The sequence below is a fragment of the Drosophila eugracilis genome, unplaced genomic scaffold (assembly GCF_018153835.1).
Source record: "Drosophila eugracilis isolate 14026-0451.02 unplaced genomic scaffold, ASM1815383v1 contig_2088, whole genome shotgun sequence".
Taxonomy (NCBI): domain Eukaryota; kingdom Metazoa; phylum Arthropoda; class Insecta; order Diptera; family Drosophilidae; genus Drosophila; species Drosophila eugracilis.
Window position 1 is genome coordinate 514,644 of NW_024572964.1, and position 13,023 is coordinate 527,666.

General features: G+C 44.3%; 1 protein-coding gene across 4 annotated transcripts in view; it reads right to left on the minus strand.

The window, feature by feature from the left end:
- The window catches only part of LOC108104664, a 108,851-nt gene that overhangs the window by 45,891 nt on the left and 49,937 nt on the right, over nt 1–13,023 (minus strand). Inside the window, exon 1 of one of the 4 annotated variants that reach the window (XM_041817996.1) lies at nt 9,262–9,369. The exons of the other annotated variants lie outside the window; for them this stretch is intronic. The gene's annotated coding sequence lies outside the window, so the exon portion shown is untranslated. Of the gene's footprint in view, nt 1–9,261; nt 9,370–13,023 lie in introns of those variants that run through there. 4 annotated transcript variants of the gene reach the window in all.

Below are 13,023 nucleotides of genomic sequence, written 5' to 3' on the forward strand. Positions count from 1 at the left end.
TTCGTAGGGAATATTACTCTGTTAGTACATGAAGAGTCCTCCTCTTTCCCATTGTCAGTTCTTGACACGATCTTGACGGTGATGTTCTAGTTTAGTGTATCATTTGCAGTTCTCCCCATGAGATAATAACACATCCGCCTCATCTTGAGCCTCCTCCATATCCGCCTTCCTCTCAAAGAGCTGACAGAGCTGGCCGGGAATCATGACTGACACGAGCTACTTTAATATTTGGATGCCAGAAGGGAGACCCTTCAGGGTTCGACTGCCTCCCGACAATTAATGCCTCAAAAACTTGTCTTGCCGTGGCCAAACTGGAACAATCTCTCCCCCAGTGCCCCCTCCTCCGCTCTTCCTTTGAGGCCGGGCCGCAATTTGCAAATGAAGTAAGCTGGAAGGAAAAACACAAAGAGCGTCTCTTGCAACGGTATAATTAAGTTGGCCTCATCAGCCATTTACGGCTTTCGGTCTACAGAGGCAGAAACAAACGATCGCGTTTTGTGGCACAGACCCTCAGCTGCCTTTTGCTGTGTTTTGCAAGCGGAACTTGAAACTTTCCACCACGAGGCACAGCCCCAAAAACACAGAAAAAACGGTTCTTGGTCTTTTCGGAATTGGTTTGTTTATGGCCATAATGCGGCCATTGTTTGTCTAATTAGATTTTGAAAGCCAAGGCACGCAAATCGAGTCGCAAATACTCAGACCCAGTCCCCGTTCCAGTCTCCGTCCGAGTTACAGTTATGACAGATCGCTCTTGTGCAACCAGCTTAGTCTCTCTTTGTCGGCAAATACCCCAAGCTTACTTGTTAAGACAGAAAGATTTCCCCCGCCCATCCCCTCTCTGCAATCGCATAATGCTCGAAAATTCGGGCCTGCATCGATGGCCATTTAAAAGCCACAGCAGCGCAGCCACTCTGGAAAAACAAAATTGTTTTCATGGAATTTTTCTATTCGCGTTTCTGCGGTTTGGCCAACAAAAGGCTTGGCCAGGCCGAGACAATTAAAGCCAAGCGAAATACTTACGAGGGGCCGCTCATAAGAGATTTTCATAGGTAAATTGCTTTGGACTTTGGCTTACCTGCAACGAGAGAAAATTTTAAAGAATTTTATTAGTTGGCTTTTCTTTTCCTTTTCAGTCGCGAGGTCATAAAAATTAGTGCGCTTTTGAACTCTGCCACACATAGCAAATGGGAAGTCGTAAACTTCAAATATTTTGAGTAAGAACCAACTTGAAATGGGGTACAAGTTTTCCCCAGGCCTGCTGCCTGCTGTCTGTCGAGTTAAGTGAAGTTTTACGATGTCACTGGGGCAGTTTATGGACTCAGTTTTATATTAGTTTAATTAGAGGTTCTGTCTAGCCCAAGAAAGGTACTAATTTGAAGATGATGATCCCAAACTGAAGGGCCAAGCAACGCCCACTAATGCGGTTACCCAAAATCATGTGACTCATGATCTTAATGATCATGGAATGATCCAAAGTACCTCTTTGTGATATCTTTGCTCTGAATCTGACAGAAGAAAAGGGTATTGTGAAAGCAAAACTAATGGTAAGCCATAAAACGTGTCTAATTTGAATACAAGTTATCAATTCTTCTCTTTATGACCTCTAAGATTTATAGCCAAGGTTAAATCATGGATTGCAAATTAGCTTTGAAGACCATTTAATCCTTTCATCCCGTCATTACACAGCACATAAAGGCCAGGACGATTAGTCTTAACAACGCCGATAAAACTAAATCGATTTTATGTTAACGCCACTAATCCTAAAACTCTTCTATCGCCTAAAATCGAATGAACTTGTCTCAGCAAGGTCCCACAGAACGGCATTATAATGCTGATTTATTCGATCCAGCTGAGCCCCAGAAAGCCATTTGCTCACACTTTTCACTTTCATTTTGAGTAATTTTCCCCCTCGCTGGGGAAGGAGCAACCCAAAAACCATTTCATTTTGGCCATCAAAAGTGCCGCTGCCAGCACACACTCACACCTGCGAACAGTAGCTTTGATTGACGCTTTTATGGCAGCTCCGACTATATCTCACCCCTCTCGCCCCGACACTCCGATCGGGCCAACAATGCAGTTTTCTCCATTAAATAGTTGTAAAAGTAAATATTATCACACCGCGCTAGGAAAGTTGAAGTCTTTGTCTCGCAAAATGTTTATTAAAATTTCAATTTCGAATGAAAATTGCTGGCGATTTGAATGCACCGATACCAGTGACTGCGAGCTGCTCTATAATTTTTAACTATGTATCTGGCAGATACGAATGTATCTCCGACTGCCGACTGCCGACTGGGGCTAAAATCCACTTAGGTAACACAACATACTTCTCTCTGAATATACCATTTACACAGCAGCATTTATGAGCAATTAAAAGCCAAGTCCTGAAACCAAAAATCGCCAGCCCCTACTACTACACGAAAGGGGAAGGGGAAGCCAGCCAAGAGCCCCCAGCAGCCAACTTGTTGCCTTCTCCGTCCGCAGTTGGCATTTGATATCGATGATGTCTTTGTTTCATTTACCAACCCAGAGAAATTATGCAAAACTCAGCTCGCTGCATGGGGCCAGAGCCCAGGCTCCGAAGCCAAGCCAAAGCCTCAACCCCGAGCCCCCAGAAAAGCCAAGAGCAGCCAGTCAAGCAGATCGCAGGCTGCAGATTTTTGTGGTTTCAAAAGGCGGGTAAATATGGTATGTGGGGCTCCCAAGCGAGGGATTGCAGAAACCAAGAAAAGAAAAGAAACTTGGGACAGAAAGATATCTTCATACGTGGATCGTACATCTATATATAAGCATATGTGCTGGACAAATTCATAGTCCATGCTTCGTAGTCCACATCTGACAGCTAGCAAAGGGAAAGGGTTCTCATGTCATATAGATGGACAGCTTTATATCATGACCAGGACCTACTTTCTTCTACTCTATATGATAATTCGATAATTACAACAACCAATAATTCGATAATTTATCGATAGTTTGCTTTAATAAATCACTTTCTTAACCAAAAAGTCCACAATTTCCTTATCACATTTTAATACACTCGAAGTAGATTTCTGAAAACCGCCAACCTGAAACTACTGGGCCACTTACAGTTACGAAACGCACTGTCTATGCGGTAAAACGGTTACCTCAGCAGAGGGCCATTATCATGGGAGTAAAAGGTATCATTTGCAGCTCAGTGAAACTACAAGAAAGCCAACTCAGACGGAGACTCAGAGCCAACCTTCGAGCAACGGAAATTTATATAAAAACTTACAACCCCTGCTTTCCGGACTTGTCCGATTTGTTATCTCTCAACGACGCCACATCGGTTGACTTATGTCTTACGTACTTTTTTATTTTACCCGAAAACGAAAGTGTTTTCGATGCCAATTGGTGGCAAGTGCAACCTCGTATGCGTGATAAACCAATTACCTGCAGTCTAAGAGCACCGAAAAGTGAAATTTTTGGCATCTTTCGCTTAAAAGGCAGAAGTATGCAACATCATCATTTGGGCGATGAATTTGGGCTGATGAAAAGGGTTTTGCTTTTGATCTAGTTCGGCCAAAGTTTCTTCTTGCTTAGTCTTGCTATTAGAAAAGTTATTAGATGTGGCACACTACGGCTTCTGACTAAGCTTCTGTACGGGGTCGGAGCTTTTGGGTTCTTTAACTGATACCACTCTATTTGCAGATCTCAATCAATCAAAGCCGAATGGCGACAGCCAGACAGACAGAAAAGACCAAATAAGCACTAATTGAGTTATTAAAGCAAACAAGACAAGGCGCGGCTGATTAGATAAAATTGTAAACGATTTGTAATGCTTATTAAAGGAATAACTAATGAATCTAACAGTGGAATAATATATTAAGAAGAGTATTTCGATACACTTGTAGTTTCTGTATCCAACTTGTGGCCTGCCCAATCTTTCAATCTGCTGCTCAATCATCCATCCTCCTTCCACTCGAGGCTCACCCTTCTCCGACTACGCAATTCGCAATTAATTGAATTATATAGCATATACCATATACCATATACCACACTCAACCCAACTCAACTCGAACCAACTCCAATTCCGAGAACGGAGCGATTATTCTATAAAACGAAGGCTAAGCTCCACTCAAGTTCCTCACTTCATTTTCGGAGTGGTTCGAGCTTTGCGTGTTTTGTCAGACGCAATCTAACGGAAATGTTTGTCCATCCCCTCCTCGATTTCCTCGATTTTCCCCTCTGTCTACCCCCTGCCCCGCCGGACTTGCCGACAAATGATGTAAGCCCGACTGAAGAACGGGCTCGGCCCCAGAAGAAGGGGCTTGGCCCCGTCTCGCCTCCGTAATGGAGTGGAAGTCACTTTATTATTACAACATTTTCCATTTCGCCTCGCTAAAATAATAATTCGCGCTTCATTTTTTACAACACTCCGACGAGCGGCAGAACGAAGCGGCGACCAATGAAGGAGCCATTGACCCCGCGGTTCGGATGCCATGGAATGGGATGGCCAGGCTGAAGTCCCAGTCCCAGTCCCAGTCCCCATTCTCATTGCCAGAGCCCTCCCCAAACTCCCATTCGATACCAGTCTGAGCTGGACGACAACCAGGCGACTCACAATGCAGGCTAAAATACTGGCATTTCGTTTTGTTTTTAAAAACAAAATCTAAATAAATTTGTCTTAGCTGAGGCATAGAGTAAGCCACCTTTAACTTTAGTTTATTTAACCTTGAATTCGGAGAAACAACCAGGCGACAATAAGCTTCTTTGGGATTATCTGGAAAATCTCATGGAGGCGCCCCTATTATGCTGCCTCATGCTGTGGCAATAAATCCAGAGCACACACCGCCACAAGAAGAACTGACCGGCACTTTTGCCTTGGCCTGGACTCCATTCCATGGGCGGGGGAGGGGGTGTTGCAGTCAAGTTGCAACGGAGACGAGAGCCAAAGCAGGAGCCAGCTGCATTCAGCACGTTTCAGCTGTTTCCCTGGAAATGTCGTCGCTGCGAATACGAACGAACGCGTTTTGGATGCACAGAGAGAAATGAAGTTGTCGCAATGAGAAGGAAAGATCTAAGGTTTCTCCTTTAGGTAAAGTCACTAAAATTCTGCGATATTCCAGTGCAACCAACTGAGCATGACAACCCACGAATAACCCCTCCAGCGGGCTCCCCTCACAGCCGAAAACTTCACACTTGCAACATTGCAACATGTTGCTGCAGTGACTTACGGTTGCCGGAGTTCTCGACATATTTCGTTTGGCAATCGAAACGCGGTGTTGCAAGACCAAACTAGTTTCCCTCCTCAGAAGTTTGCTAATTAGAGCCGAGAAAAACTAGCAAGGCGAGGTGAAAATCGATTACAGATATCGAGTGGGCAAGTGCCTAAGGCAGCCTCAGGCGCACGAGTCGATTAATCGATAGCTAATGATGAAACACTGGTGTCTGGGCATAGCCCAAAGTGGATGTCAAGCGAAGATCATTAGGGATTAACCAGCGGCAGAGACCGTTTAAGGGCTAAGGTAAACAATATCAAGAATGTCCATAAGCTATTAATCACTCTTCTGAAGATTAATGGGGATTAACCCGAAGAACTTTGTAGGCAAAGCTAAGCAAACAGAATGTCGAGAAAGGTGGGCCAGAAAGTTTCTTCAAGGGATTATTAATTGTCTGTAAAGAGCCGAAGGAGCTGTCCCTGTTAGTCTAGCTTAAGGAGTCCCCTTCTCCACTAATAAATAATAACAATTAAAACCTGGATTAACCCAAATTTAAATGCCCCTTCTCATTCCAACCTAACCTCCTTGCAACCTTTCACGTCCTAGGCAATGCCAGCCACTGGAGAGGCAAAACCATCAACAAAATCCACAAAGGTTTTCCAAATATATATATAGAAAAGATCATTACCAAAATAATGAGACCATACCAAATTGCTGACCGCAAAAAACCTAGATACCAAAATGAAATTACGTGCGGCCAGCGATCGAAAAAACTGAAACGCGGGAAGTGGGAAGTGGCAGGGGGAGACCGATCTGTGGGGGCGTCAATTTGAATTGAAACCACGAGCTTGATCTGGGAGAGATTTAAGAGAGACTCACCGCCCTTCCCCGCCGAATACATTTCTTTCCAGCAGACATATGATTATTAATTTGATTTGTAGCTTTTTGTGCAATTTCCTTCACTTTCCTTCGGAACAGAAAACCGAAAATGCCCCAAAAGAGTTTTCTTTTCGGTCCATGGCAGATTTCACTTTTCTTTTGTTGTGATTTTTTGTTATTGTTTTTGTATCTTTTTCGGAGGTGGATCGGTAATTTAATCCGGAATTTGTAAGCAATTTGCCCGAATGAGTTTTCAAAAGATTTCAATGTCAAAGAGTGGGCTGGCCGAGCTCCTCCTCCTTCACATTGCAAGACAGAGGAAAAGTTTATTGGCATCATTCACACTCTTGGCTATGGCAAACATACACTCGTGCTCGTATGGAGTGAGAAAACCTTTTGTTATGTTAATGAGCTATGAACAAACATTGCTCCGGCAATGGTCAAACAGAGCCGGCTTGGGAAACCCTGCCCGGGAAAGAGTCCATAAACCAAATCTCATTAAGGCGCAACAAGGCCCGAAAGCTGTAACTTGTCAGCCTTGCACAAATTTCATAAATCTCCCGCCCGGAGAATACGAGAATCCTCTTTCTTGTGGCGACTGGTTTGCCTTGGTTTGGTCATAAAACTTGCAGATTCCTTCTGCGCCGTTCTCCTCTTTCTCCGCTCTCTTCCTTCTGCCACTGAGCCGCTTCTTTTCGAGGGAAAAAGCATTTCAGCTTCTTTTCTACGTTTCTACTTTTCTCCCTTTTGAAGAAAAACTGAAAATGTTTTTCATTTCTGCAAATGACGGAAAAGTTCTTGCAGATGGACACGTGTTGGGCACATGGTTCGAGGTTCAGAGGATGAGCATGAGGATGAGGCAAATAAAAACTGTCATTACTATTTGGGTGGCAGGGGGAATGCAATTAAGCCAACGCTGAAAAGGGGAGTGCGGGAGCGGGATAATACCTAGACGGGCACGCATGATGATAATTGAAACCGTACACCCATCAGACTTGGCTTATATTAGGGAAAACTCAAGTGAAAAGCCTGTGGTTACCGGGGGGAAATCATTAGAGTGAAGTATGACGTTGCGTAAGGAAACTCTATACACACAGTAAAGATGTGGAGTTGACTTTTTGTATTACTTAAGTTGTCTGAAGCTGCCACTGGCAAACTATTTCTTCGACATGTGTTAAGATGTGTAAACTTAAACTAAATCAAACCGAGAAGATAGCTTCCTCAACCTAGTTACATTTCATTTTAGCTTACGTTCTAAAGGAAAGTTGCAGCACCTGCCTGTGGAGTTCTTTCAACACGAGGCCACAGCGATTAAGCCCCTAGACGACACCTGCAATTTCAATCACATCCAGCAGCTGTTGATCATTACGCTCGCAAAGTGAGTCATAAAGAGCCCGAGAGACTCGGAGAAGATGCAGATACACAGAAGCCAGCATCGGAAAGTCCTTAAAACGGGTTCTTTTTCGGCCAAAAAGCTGAAACACGTTTTTGCCCAACTTAACGAAATCAATTCAGAAGACAGAGAACGGAGTACTGAAAACAGAAAACAGAAAACAGAAAACTGAAAACAGAAAAGAGACGCGAGGCACGAGTGGCCGAGGTTGTCTCTGGGTTCTGAGAAGAGGAAACCGAAAATTCAATAAGAACAGAGACCGATAAACAGCAGCTGATAAAGAGGAAAAGGTGGAGCACAAAAATTAGTAAACAGCCCAGAAAACAGAACACACATGAGTGTGTGTGTGAAGAGAGTGCGGTGTAAGGGCAACAACTTGTGGCACGATGACAAGTTCCCGAATAGAAAAATTCGGGTGGGAGATGGCAATCCCAGTGGGCGGAGGAGTAGCTAGAGAGTGGTAATATAATAATCGATGGATAGTTGGCGATAGATCCCTATAGATAGCTGCAAAACCAACCACCGAACACCTCGAGGCCATTCTCCCCCCGCCTTTTTGCAGGTTGAGGGACCATCAAATTAAATTGCTTCGGTTTGTTGTACCAACAACAACAATGGATCGAAGCCAACCCTCGGCGGAAACCAAAACACGCAATAGTCATCAGGACGGAAGAGTCCCGGACAGTCGTCATTTCGAGCAGCTGCAAAATATTCCCAACTGCAAGGGACTTTTCCTGGGGCGAAGCTCTGCTTTGGCTAGCAAAAACTGTTACGTTGCAGGGTGATTTTGGCAGGACTTTAAATGCAACAGGATACGGTGAATTTCGCCAACTCAACCTCAGCGAAAACCACAGATGTTGCACTCTCTGCCACTAGGCAAGTTGGCCCAGCTTTTGGTATCCCTTTTGGGGTTGAACTTTGCCAATCGCTGGGTGTTAAGGGTTAAGCTGGTAATTGGTTTACTTTTTTATAACATCTTTGAGGGACGGCTTAAATACCGAAGCGTTTATCGAATTACCGCGGATTCAATTGCCAGCATATGGTGTAAAAAATGTGAGGAAATCAAAGTTTTAATGAACCCATTGTGTTTTTGATCGATGGGAGCTAGTTTAAACGAGCTGTTTGATTTTTTAGGATTAAAAAGAAGGGAAGTCGCCAAATTAAGGACTTACTCCTTTATGAGTTATGCATTTTATTGTATTAACTTTATCAGTTTTACCCAATCTATGTTCCCCACCACCTTTTGGCACACATCCCACATAATGAAACACTTCCCCGAAGTTTAGCCGAGGAAAAACCAGCCATGAATACATAACAAACTATAAATTGGCCTCTTCTTCTGGTTCTTTCATTCATTTCCCCCTACTTTTCCCTGTAGTCAGCAAAAATGTCGCCTAAATTGCCGGCTAGCTCGAGAGCCGCCACATAGACTGTACACATATTCAGATATATCTCCGCGCGTTCGCTTTTTGTCACTTTTATAATTAAAATTGCTCACACATGATTTTGTATATGTGGAAGAGCAAAAACAGCGGGCAGCAGCAGAAGTAAGAAATAAAACAACTCACGACTCGGGCCAGGCGAGTCATTAGCAGCGGAGGCAAACTAACCCAGTAGAACTGAGCAGCCGAGAGCAGGCGAATATTTCTTGAAATTTATTACGCTGCTGGAAAACAGGGCTGGGGCAGTAAAAAAGCTGCTAAACGCTAGGAAACCCACAGAACAGCTCGAATGGAATACAAAACAATAAAGAGTCGAGAGAGTGAGCGATCTGGGATTTTGAGATTTCGAAGAGGAAGTATGAAGACGTACCCGAGTGTTCTTTAAATCCGAATTGAAGTTGTATCCACGAGATGCACGACGAAGATGCGGCACAGGCCGGAGATGCCGATAAAGAGGAAGTGGCTCGGAGGCCGTAAATCAGGGACCCGAACCAAGAAGGAAGATGCTTTGATTCAGTAATGTGTTGGTATAATATTATCGTCCATATGTCGGCGATTCCTCTTTGCTCCGCTCTTTTTCGGTATGTTTTTCGTACACTTTTGCGGCTGCTTGCTGCATGCGGCATGCGGCATTCGGCATTCGGCACTCAGCTCCTCAGCAGGCAAAGTAGGTAGTTTACCTTTAGGTCCGGCACAGAGTGTTTTGCGCACTCCCAGATACACAGATACTCGCACACGGATACAGATACCCGCACACAGACACTCCGGAGTCGGGGGTAGAAAACAAATACAAACACGCGAGGGAGCGGGAACGGGAACGAGAACCCTGTACAGAAATGCAGGCGGCACTTGGTTTCTGATATATATATTCATATATTCATATGTGCATCTGTGTAGGTAAGCACATAAAACAAGCTGACGACTGTTTGCTCTCACTCTTCGAGTGGAGTTTCTGGCGCAGAAAAGGTCTTTGCTGAAACGTTTAAATTATTCACAAAAATGCACTTAAATGCCGGCAGAACGGGGAACTTCTCTTCGATTATTAAGTATTTTCACTCTTCATTTGTCTCACTTTTGGCACTTTGACTGTTTAAACTTCATGTTCAGCGATCTCCGAGATGCGGCTAAAAAATTGTAGTACAAGTACGCGTTGCGCGCGTTTTTTGCTTGTTCGTGGTTTGCTTTTGCCGGAGCCGCTCCGATCCGTTCATTGTTCATTTGCGTGGACCGCTCGCGAGTGTCTGAGTCGCTCGCTCACGGCGCAGATACATTTGGCTGCCGCCAATTCGCCGCAGATACATTCGCCGCTGTCTCATGCAGGTTTGCGGCGAGCGCCTGACTTGGTCGGTCAAGAGGGAGATACATTCGGTTGACGTCAATCCAATGCAGATACATTCGCCGCCGAGTCATGCAGGTTTGCGGCCATTTCAGATTAGGAGGGCAACATGTTGCAGCAACATTTGGGATTGCAGGAGTTTTGTTTACTTACTTTGCCCCTCCTGTTCTTCTTTTTATATTTTAGCTAATGTCTATCCAGGATCGATTAAAGATACTACAAGGAATGTAATTATGAAGTTTTCCTTTTGAGTTAGCTTAATAAAACCGATACTAATGATCGGAAAGAGTGCTCTTGATGCACTATAAAACATCTTTTTTCAATGAGTTTATCACAGGTAGTCCCTCTAAGGCAGGTAACCGTAACCCAGACACTGCCTACCCATGGCCCTTCCCTTGCCACGAGAAAATCAAGGAAACTGTTTGATAATTGCCAGCCAGCAGCAACTTTGTAGCCGCGTGTGTTTTAACGTGGCTTTGTTTGTTCATATGCGGGTGCTAACTCAGTGGTTGGCACGGCAAGAATTTCGCAAATTAACAAAGACGGAAAAACACAACAGCAGGAAAATCCATAGGAAACAGAAATATCGAACGCCGCTTTCCCAGGACTGGGCCGGAGGTCTTTGACTCTGCCTTTATAGCGAGGTGTTAAAGGCAATTAGAATGATGGTAAAAATACTTTTAACATCCATATAAAAGCCCCTTGATTGGCTAACACGGCAAGGCACGAGGATATTGAAAAGGTTGCTTTATTTATTTTGCCATTTTGCGAAGAGTAAAACTTTTACAGATCTAGGCAAACATCACTTCTGGTACTAGGAGATGAGATAAGGTAGCTTTAGCCCAGATTGGCTTGACTCCTAAGAACAGATATGGGAAATATTGGATCAGCCATTCTACTCTAAACTCTATAAAAACAAACAACGGATTAGTGTCATGTCAAACAATGAAATTCCACCAAATCAGAGTCGAGGTGTGGCACCTTCAGGTCTTCCATCTTCCCTCGATCTTACTAATGATCTTCAACTATCAACTCGTCTATGATCGCAACAAATTAATCAAGCCACTTATGTAAGCCATATACACGTCTTTATATATATTTCCCCCAAACTGATTAATTTGCCTCGACTGGGCGGCAATTTTTTAAGACTCTCCGAGAAGGGCCAACGAAATTTCGGTCTAGCCGCGGGCGGTGACAGCACAAAATGCGAAAAATAAAAATACAAAATACAAAATAAAATGAGGGAAAATACACGAAAAATAAAACATAACTTGATTTGACAAATGATAGGTGCCAGCGGAGCAGCAAGAGCAGCCGCGAAGCCAAGAAGACGGCAGGGAAGAATCTACCAGGGCGAAGGCGAAGTCCGTAGCCCAAAAGCGTAATCAAATTTATGTAAATTTCATAACAAGACCAATTATTTATAATGCCCTGTAAAACATTGCACAAAAACATTTCCTGGTCGTCTTCGAAACGCCGGACCTTAAAGCACATTAATTTCCCCCGCGCCGAACTTAAAATGAAATGCGTAAAATTCGTTTCGGGCCCAGAAAGCCTAAACCAAAGGGTTTTGGCCAATCGCCGGACCGAAAGGGAAATCTCAATAAAACTTTGATGCATTTTCGGCCATTTGTCAAAGCTGTGACGGATGCGAGGCAAATTGGCTGAAGATCGGTCAATTATATGGCCCTGGACTGGATGTTAAGGCAGCCTTTGGAGGCAGAGGGGAGATTGCTCTGAGAAAACGTCGACCCCAAACCCACACAGCCTTTGGTATTGATCACTTGGCTAAAACTTATATGCCTAACGACCTCCTTTTATATCAATGACATTTCCCATTTCCGCAATTTCTTCTCTAAACTTCCCCCACTTTCGATATCACCATCGCTACCCCACACTATCGTACATGCTGTCCGGCGGAGGGCAGTAAACTTGAAGGGCTTTGCATAATAATATTGACATCATCAAAGCGGTTTATATGGACCTCTGGCCCACTGCAGCCCGAAGCTCTGTGACAGAGTCTCCAGATGGTTGCCTGATTTATGACCGTGCTACTTACGTGGCAATATAAACTATATATTTGTGGAGCTGCGCTTCGCGAGCGATCAGCTGTGGGTAAAAGTTGGCTTGGACAATTTGCTTACCTGAAACGAGAAGAGCGGAGGGAAATGTTGAGAAAGATTTGTTTAACAAAATGAAGCGCAAAATGATTGGGGAGTTGGTTGGTTGACTATGCCGGATGCTGGAGAGATATCATCATCAAGATCATGATAATCTATCTGGGTCATTTGAGCCATCTATTAAGCCGCATTTTCAGAGATTTAGAGACTTTACTCTAAGAGTAATTAATAAGCATATCCTCCATAATATTTACATATCTCACTTGATGCCCCTCTCTGGGGAGTTGATCTACTTTCCAGGCCATTTTGTCTAGCCGAAATCTCGCCTCTTTCGTGGCCTTTGGTTTTGGTGCGCACAATTTATGCATTGTTGGCCAGGCCAACAGCCACTGAGCCATGTCGACCGCAACTAAAAAGTCGGAGAGCAACACCAGTAGATGCGGCCCCAGAAACAGAAGTAGAAGCCAGAAGCTTTCACAAATCGCAAACAGACGACGACGATGAAAACAGTTAAAAAGTTGCGAGTTCATTGTTGCATGCAGCAGCGGAGCCAGTGGAGGGGCAACTGCAGTGGCGGCGGCGAATGCAACACAAGGATCAGCAGCCACCGTTTACCCACTCAGTTGCCTCAGCTGCCCCTCCCCGCGCAACCATTCTGCTCATCTGACATCGGTTG